This window comes from Dipodomys ordii, unplaced genomic scaffold (assembly GCF_000151885.1).
Source record: "Dipodomys ordii isolate 6190 unplaced genomic scaffold, Dord_2.0 Scaffold4, whole genome shotgun sequence".
Taxonomy (NCBI): domain Eukaryota; kingdom Metazoa; phylum Chordata; class Mammalia; order Rodentia; family Heteromyidae; genus Dipodomys; species Dipodomys ordii.
In genome coordinates, this window is record NW_012267220.1 from 37,039,386 (window position 1) to 37,048,824 (window position 9,439).

Genomic DNA, 9,439 nt, shown 5'->3' on the forward strand with positions numbered 1-9,439 from the left:
CACATTTTCTTGATCCATTCATCTACTGAGGGGCATCTGGGTTGGTTCCATATCTTAGCTATGGTAAATAATGCTGCAATAAACATAGTCGTGCTGGTAGCTTTTGTATGGTCTTGTTTATGATCATTTGGGTAAATGCCCAAAAGTGGGACTTCTGGGTCATAGGGGAGCTCTATGTGGAGTCTCTTGAGGAACCTCCATACTAATTTCCAAAGTGGTTGAACAAGTTTACACTCCCACCAACAATGCAGTTGAGTTCCCTTCTGTCCACATCCCCTCCAGCATCTGCTGTTGTTAGAGTTCTTGATTATAGCCATTCTAACTGGAGTGAGGTTGTTTTCCTGCTTGTTTTTTAATACTTCCTAGCTGCCATGAGGTGAGCAGCTTCGGTTCTCACAGTACTCCCAACATCATGTGCTGTCACAAGCCCAAAAGAAGAATCCTGCCAAACTGTGACACCAAATAAATATTCTCTTATTAAGTCGCTTTATCTCAGAAATTCATTACAGCAATGGAAAGCTAACATAAGAAAGAAAGAGCAGCTCAGTGGTTTCACAAGGACAATTACAATTATTTTCCCAGTGTTTATATAGTTCCTTCTTGTTTAATATTGCAAAGCAGCAGTTATTCTACTACCGGTGCCTCTGAATTCCCCTTCTACCCATTTATCTGCAGGGCACACTAAATCTGTTCTATTTGTCCTCCAGTGACAAAGGCCAGCATCCCAAACTAAGATTTTCTGCTGTCAGCATACATTGACAATTACCTGTTTTCCCCAAGAAGCAAAATGATGTGTTTAACTAGTACTGTCTGTTTTTAATAGCTTCAGGCAGAGTCTCAGTAATAGCTACTACCTATGTGTTTGGTTAGCCCTTTTAGATTTTGTTAGGTATTGATAGCCAATTTATAGGTCTGTAGTTTCTAGAATATATTTGCTCTTTTCTGTTGAAATATTTCAGTCTTTAAATGTTGTCTAGGGTTCTAGTGCCTCCAAAAATTGAAGTAAATTTGCTAAAGATTAAATTTTTGATTTTCAATAAACTTTCTTGAGTGCTATTCATGTCCATTGAGAAATGTCAAAGAGGGCTGGGAAGGTGGCTCAGTGGTAGAGAGCTTGCCTTGCATGCCTGAGGCCCTGGGTTCGATTCCCCAGCACCACATAAGCAAAAAGAAAAAAAAGTGGAAGTGGCGCTGTGGCTCAAGTGGTAGAGCACTAGCCTTGAGCTGAAGAGCTGAGGGACAGTGCCCAGGCCCAGAGTTCAGGCCCCACGACCGGACCCAAAAAAAACCAAACCAAACCAAAACCAAAAAACAGAAATATCAAAGAAGACCACATTTGGCTATTCTTATTTCTTATACCATCTTTCCCAAGAAAATTCCTTTCCTCAACACATGTATCATTTTATACTTGCCTACCTAGTATTACTCTAGATAAGAACTCAGCAAATAAAAATAAATATCAGGCTACATACAGCCCTAGTTTGGTGACTACAGTGACAAGGAAAGGAGTTAAATTCGTTTCCAAAGTTCAAACGTTTTTCCAGAGGATAAAATAATCTCTAATAGATTTTGAGGAGCTGCTTCAAGGAACATACCTAACTACAGTTTATCAAGCCTAGAAGACTAAGCTAATAATAGTCATGCAGGCCGTGCCTGTGATTTAGGACTACTTTAACTGTGTGTATCTTGCTAGTCAGTAGGAACTCACAGTGCACTGGAAACTTGAAGTGCAGCACTACTTGAGGGCAGCACAAGTCAAAACAGCCATGGCATGTTGTCCCTTGTACTGTCACAGTGCCCTGGGGATGTTGAGGGAATTGGAGTACCTGTAGCACCACTTGTGATGAGCTTGGAATACAGAACTTGTTCAGAGTAATAGATTGTCAAGTTATGTTATTTGTAGATTCATACGAAGGGTAATCTCCTAACCCAAGCTTTGTTTATGCTACTCATAGGTCTCCACTAATTTAGGGATATCATAACAAAACATAGGAGTATTAGAAGACTTGTGCAATTGGCAAACTAACAAACACACAAAGGAAAAACTTTCATAATTGCATCCAAACAGTAGCTACTCAGCTAAGACAAAGTTCTCAGGAAGTTTTCAACAGTTTCAAAGCAAAAAGGAACACTTTGGATCTCTCTATTGACTGTACTTAAATCAAAGTACATTTGCTCTCATACTCTAGGAAAAGATGACTTTGATTTAAGAAGCATCCAAAACTGTGCCCAAATTTTCACGGTTTAAAATGTAATTTATTCTGCTTCTTAGCTTAAGGGAGATCTCAGTTGCTTTCAGAAAAATCTCCCCGTGTGGGTTGAGGTAACTGGTTATGAAGAAGAAGAACATTCAGAACAAAGGAGGAATGTACAGAGAGAGGAGCCAAGGAACAGAAAAGGTGGGGAAGGAGATGAACACATCAGGGGCAGATGAGAACTCTCATCCAAACCTACATCACATGATTATTATTTCAATGTACATTTATCTCTTTTTCCAAGTTCCCAGTAAAGACCTTTAAAATTGCAGTTGTACAAATTTCCTTAATCATGTAAATGTTGGTAAGAATGGGAGAAACTGGAATTCTTATACACTGTTGGTGGAAATGTAAAATGGTACAGCTATTGTAGAGTCATGTGCTTATCATATGATAAAATCCATCATTTACACCCCTAGGTATAAAAAAGAATCAAGCCGATGGCTCACACCTGTAATCCCATGCACTCAAAAGATTGAGATTTGAGAATCCCATTCAGAGTCAGCCTGGGCAGGAAAGCCTGTGAGACACTGATCTCCAGTTACCCAGAAAAAGCAAGAAGTGGGGGAATGGTTCAAGTGGTAGAATTTCAGCTTTCAGTGAAAAGCTAAGTGACAATATGAAGCCCTGAGGCCCTTGAGTTCAAGACCCAGTTCTGAAATGAAAAAAAAAAAACAGCAAAAGCAGAAATTAAGAGATGCTTTTTAAAATTTAAATTTTATCTTTAAGTACTTGTAAAATAGTATATGAATACAATAAATCTTGATTGATATTGATGTCATCTTTATCATCATTTTACCTTTTCCTCCCAATCCCACCACTTCCCTCAAATTTCTTATTTTGTAGAATATGCACTGGATTTTTGTTGGTGGTGGTGGTGGTGGTTGTGGGGCTTGAACTCTGGGCCTGGGCTCTGTCCCTCAGCTCTTCAGCTCAAGGCTAGCACTCTACCACTTGAGCCACAGCACCACTTCTGGTTTCTGGTGGTTTATTGGAGATAAGAGCTTCATGGCCTTTCCTGCCTGGTCTGGCTTTGAACTGCAATTCTCAGATCTCAGCCTCCTGAATAGCTAGAATTATAGGCATGATCCACCAGCACCTGACACATTGGCTTTTATAACTACATTCTGTCCCCTTCTCTTTATTTGTCTACCCTGATCCCCTTAGTCCACTCCCAACTTTCAAGTACCCAATTCCTAGTGTTTATTTTGCTGGATTGTTAGTCTTCCTAAGGCATTACATCATTTGAGCTCTCCCCTGAATCTACCATATTTGGGTTAATACACTTGTGTACATTTGGATTCCACCCTGAAGTGTATGTCTTATATTTATAGATTAATTCTAGTTTTCACATATAAAATATTCATCCATTGTCTCAACAGATATGCTTTTATTCTCATATTCTTAGCAACATTATGCAGAATAGCCAAAAGATGGAAGTAACCTGAGTGTCCTTCAATGAACAAATATATATATATATATATATATACTTACATACATATAATGGCATTTGCATACAAAGTAGTATCTACACAAAATAGTATATGCATACCATGTGGTATATGCAATAGTATATACTAAATGTAATATATACAATAATAATTCACCCCTGAAAAAGGAAAGAAATGATAATACCAATAAGTTTTGAAGAAAATATGCTAATGAAATAAGCCAATCACACAAACTAAAGCAAGGTATGATTCTACCTACATGAAGTATCTAGAGTACTCACATTCAGAGATGGAAATAGAAGGTGATTTCCATGTCTGGGAAAAGAAGAAAATGAGATATTATTGTTTAATGGGTACAGAGTTTCTGTTTTGCAAGATGATAAGTGACTTGGAGGTGGATGGGATACTTCATACTACTGAACTGCATCTTTTAAAGATGGTTAGAATGGTGACTTTTGTATTGTGTGTATTTTAGTACATGTGTGTGTGTATGTGTACATGTACCATTACTGGGGCTTGAACTTAGGGCCTGGGCATTGTCCTTGACTTTTTTACTCAAGGATTGTGCTCTATTACTTGAGCCACAGCTCCACTTCTGACTTTTTGGTGGTTAATTGGAAATAAGAGTCTTACAGACTCTTATTATCTTTGCTACTCAGGTAGCAAAGATTACAGACATGAGCCACCAGTGCCAAACTATTTTAGCACAGTTTTTAAAAAACAATTTTTAAAACATCAAGGGACAGGTTTCAGATTTTTTTGGGGGGGTCCAGTCGTGGGGCCTGAACTCTGGGCCTGGGTGCTGTCGCTCAGCTCTTCAGCTCAAGGCTAGCACTCTACCACTTGAGCCACAGTGCCACTTCCGACTTTTCTCTTTTTGCTTATGTGGTGCTGAGGAATTGAACCCTGGGCCTCATGCATGCAAGGCAAGCACTCTACCACTGAGCCACCTTCCCAGCCCAGGTTTCAGATTTTAAAAACCTAAACCTCAAAGGACAGATTTCTTTTTTGGAGTGCCAGACCTCCATGACCCACCCTGGATGCCACAGATGACATGGCAACTGTGTGCACATGCAGATCATTAATCCTACCCCAGCTTTCCTGAATTGGAAACTCTGAGTCTGGGATTTAAGATTTTAATAATAATGAACCCCCTCACCACCCATCCCAAAAGTCTGGGTATTAATGGTTTGTTCTCCTAGGTGGTGCTCTTGGGAGATGGTGAAAATTGTAAGAGGTGGGTCCTTGTGAGGGTTCTTAGGTCACCCGTGGGTATATGCCTTCTGAGGAGGGTATAGAGCCCAAATCCTTTCCTTTGTTCTCTTCTCCCCTTCCCTCCCCTCCCCCTCCCTCTCTCTTTCCTCCCTGGCTTGTGTGTGTATGGTTTTTGATCTATCACAAGCTTCCATTTTGATGTGCTGCTTTACCACAGGCACAAAGCTATGAGGCCATCAGGTCATGAACTAAACCTCCAAAACTGTGATCATGACAGATCTCTCCTCCTAGCAGCACACATTTTTCTCACCCTTGTATGCAGGAAGATTTTATGTTTGAGGCCAGTCTATACTACAAACTAGACTCGGCTTAAAAAGGTACCACCACTGTCACATAAGAAGAAAATCCCAATCTTTTTCTCCATATAAGGTGATTGTCTCAGGTATGATGTTATTCAAAAAGCTAAGGCATAGGCCCACTAGGTAATTCCAATGTTTCTCAAGTCTGGAAAAATAATTCACCAGGAAAATAGAGATGGGACGGTTACCAGGGATATGTTTTGAGATTCAGACTATATGTTGAAGGATAGAAAAACATGATGCAACAGTGGGTTGGTTGTGGAGCAGACAAGAGGAGAAATGGATTGAGAAAGGTTGAATAGATATTTATTGAGTGAATGAGTGAATGCACTTTAAGGTATTCTGTCTCTAATTTTTCTTATTTCACTCTTTTTTCCCTCCCAGTCCTGGGGCTTGAACTCAGGGCCTGAGCACTGTAGCTGAGCTTATTTTGCTTCAGGCTAGTACTCTACCACTTGAGCTGCAGACCACTTCTACCTTTTTCTGTGGAAGAATCAAACCCAGGGCTTCATGTGTGCTGGGCAAGCACTCTACCATGAAGCCACATTTCCAGCCCTTATTTCACTCTTGAGTCAGAGGAAAGGCATAATATCTCAGAGCATTAGTCTGGAGAACATGAAACAGACCATGCTGGTTGATAAGTAAGTTGGGGAAACCAGGGCAAGGTAGGTCCTACTCAAATGTTCCAGTGCATGGCAGATAATGGTAGAGTCACAGAGTTGGTGAATCATAAACACATACCCAAGAGGGTTTGGAACACACCTCTTCTTTCTTGTGCTAATGTCAGCAGTAAGTGGTATGAGATGTGGCCAGAGCTCAGGGGTTTTCTGGGACAGAGGAGTTTCTGTTTCAAAATTGGGACAATGCTGGAAAAACCAGGATAGTTGGTTTCCCTTGCCATAGCAAAGATGCAGAGTTCTCGATACTAAAGAATACCCTGTGGTTCATCTCTAGCTGCAGATTAGAATTTCCTCAGGAGTTTGTTTTACAAATCTAATTCCCCAGCCTTATACCACATCAACTCAATGAACACACATTGGTGCACAAGTCAGACATCAATGTTTTTTGAAGTACTTCCAAGGGATTGTGTGTGTCTGTGTGTGTGCACGTGTGTGCGCGTGCGTGCGAGCACACATGAGCACACATGCTGGTACTGGGGCTTGGACTCAGGGCTTCACATCTTGGCTTTTTCCTTCAAGGCTGGCACTCCATCTTTTGAGTCATATCTCCACTCCCCACTAGGGAATTCTGATAAACAGCTGGGATTAAGGACTCTGATTTAACAAAAATTCTTTTCTTTGAGGTCACATGATTACTAAAGGGTATGAAAGTTAGAGTTTCTGATTATACAAAAATTATTATAACTAAGTAGTTGTACAAAGGAATTTCAATCAGCTTATGAGAACAACACATCTTGATTGATATGTCCCCTCTTCCTTCATTGTCTTCCATCTAACCCAACTCCACCTATCCCCTCAAGTAAACTGGTTCCATTTTCACTTTTGTGTATTGAATATTATTATTGCATTCTCCCACCCTTCCTCTCTCTATTCATATGTCCTTCTTTTCCCTTGAACTTAAATCTTTGTGGCAAAATATATTTTAGTTTTCTGGTATTCATTTTGTTAAACTGTAAGTTAGTTGTTTGAAGGAGTTACACCATCGGAATCCTCTGCTGATCATACCATATTGGGTTTCTAGGGCTGGTGATATTTACTTGCAACACAATCCGTTAACAGATAATAATTACCAAGTCATTACCTGCCAACCACACTCCTACCCAGTCCTATTAACCAGAGTGACTGGCCCTCAATGAGACCTTTGGGCTTCTGGCTATATGTACTCACTGTTGAAATCCAGGGCATATTTATTTGAGCCTGACTCTCTTCCCTACTGCAAGCTCCATGTTCCCCTGAGCTGGTCTTTCATATGCAGCACTAATTGCCTAATTTTTCTCTTTTACTCCTAGTTTCATGTTTGACCGTAGCACCTCCTCACTTCAGTTGATCTGTTTTAGGCACTTGGGAAGGCTACCTGAGCTAGAAGCCCATCTCAGCAGCAATCTATCTGGCTAACACCCCCAGCAGGAGGGATTTAGACAAGGCTTCTTTAATCACCTGGATGGTTAAAACAGGCCTAGCAAAGATGACCAGCAATGTCTGGACATTGTCTAGGGAAGCTTACTTGTCTAGAAAAACTTTCTGAGGAAGGACAGTGGAAGGAAGCTTGCATGAGAAAGGGAAGCCCCAGAAAAGAAATGGGATGTGTGTAGGGGGGAAGCAGGTAGAGAATGAAGAGTGAGCCTCGTGGTTGTGCATGACTATAATCCCAGCATTGGCCAACTTGGCCTAAAGGGTAAGACTCTGTCTCAAAATACCAAATTAATGAAGAAAGAGGAGGCAAAAGCTGGGTGCTGGTGGCTCAGGCCTGTAATCCTAGCTACTCAGGAGGCTGAGATCTGAGGATCATGGTTCAAAGCCAGCCTGGGCAGAAAAGTCCATAAGACTCTGATCTCCAATTAAAAAACAAAATGAAACAAAACAAAACAACAACAACAAAAAACAACCCACAGAAATCAGGAAGTGGCACTGTGTTTCAAGTGGTAGAGTGCTAGCCTTGAGAGGAAGAGCTGAGGGACAGCGCCCAAGCCCAGAGTTCAAGCCCTACGACTGACAAAAAAAAAAAAAAGAGGCAGAAGAGGAGGAGGAGGAGAGAAAAGTAGACACTAACAGGGGTCACTTCTAACAGGGTCACTTCCCAACCTCAGACATCTTCCCAGTGACACTGGCTTCCGGGTGTTCTGTAACCTGGGCCTTCAGGGTCACAGATTCCTGGCAGCCCTTTCCTTCCTCGTGGTGTTTTAGTGTGGTTTGGCCCACAGTCAGCAACTGCTTGCTCCTAGCCCTTGTAGCAGTTTAAGTTGGAAGTGTTGTCAGCTAGCGGTCAGTGGTCTGTAACCTTGGCTTCTCTTCAGAACCATGTGGCTCCATTCCAGACCCACTGAATCAAAATTCCTTGGGGGAGGATCCAGGAATCTGGTTTTCAAAGCTCCTCAGTCACGGGGCATAGTAAGAAGGTCTGGGAGACATTGCCTTCCCCCAGTATCACCAAGCTTGGCCCTGGCTAGGTGCTCCACTCTGACACTAACCTGATTCCTGTCATGGTGGGCAACCACATTTGCCCTCTCAGCCATCCAGGCCACAGGCTGAGAGCTCCTGCAGGTTTGCTGCTATGGAGCTGTGTGTGAAAGCAGGGAGCTGTTAGCCTGACACCCTCTGCTCTGCTTTGGATTTATGTAGCATATATATACATATATAATTTTTTGTGATTAAATTATTACATAAATTTCACAAATTTCATAGTATTATGAGATAGTGATACTTAAAGTCACAAGCACATTCTAAACTTCATGAGGCACATTGTCATTATTGTGGTCTATAAACTCTGTGAATTCTATGTGCTTTGACAATACAGCTATTTCTTCCACTTTGGGTAATATGTACATTTCTTTCCTTTTGCTTAGTGTCAGCTCTTCCCTCTTTCCTTCTCCCTCCCTCCCTCCTATTGCTGCCATTGAGTTGCTTCGTTCGTTTTCATCATGTTCAGTGCAGCTGGTGGGTTCCACTGTTGCATGCTTTCCCATTTCCCTCTGATTCTGTGTCCTTGTCCTAGTTTCCCTCAGACATGTGCATATATACCATATATGTGGTCAACAGCATGGGGTCATTTAGTAATGATACAACAAGATGAGAGGAGGTCCTTTGTTTCTCAAGTCCTGTTTACTTTGTTGTATCTCCTTACATTTTGTATTTAACATCCACATATCAGGGAGACCATGTGCCATTTGTCTCTTTGCTCTTGGCTTACCTCACTCAAAATGATTTTTTCTAGTTCCATCCGTTCCCCTGTGAATGCCATTATGTTGTCCTTTCTAATGGCTGCATAATATTCCATTGTATAAAGGTACCACAGTTTTTTGATCCATTCATCTTTAGTGGGGCATCTGGGTTGTTTCCATATCTTGGCTATTGTGAAGTGTGTAGCATGTATTCTTTTTTATTTTATTTTTTGTGAACATACTGTACAGAGGGGTTACAATTACATGGGCAGGATAATGCGCACATTTCTTATCAAGCATTGCAGCCTCCTCCTTTGTTTA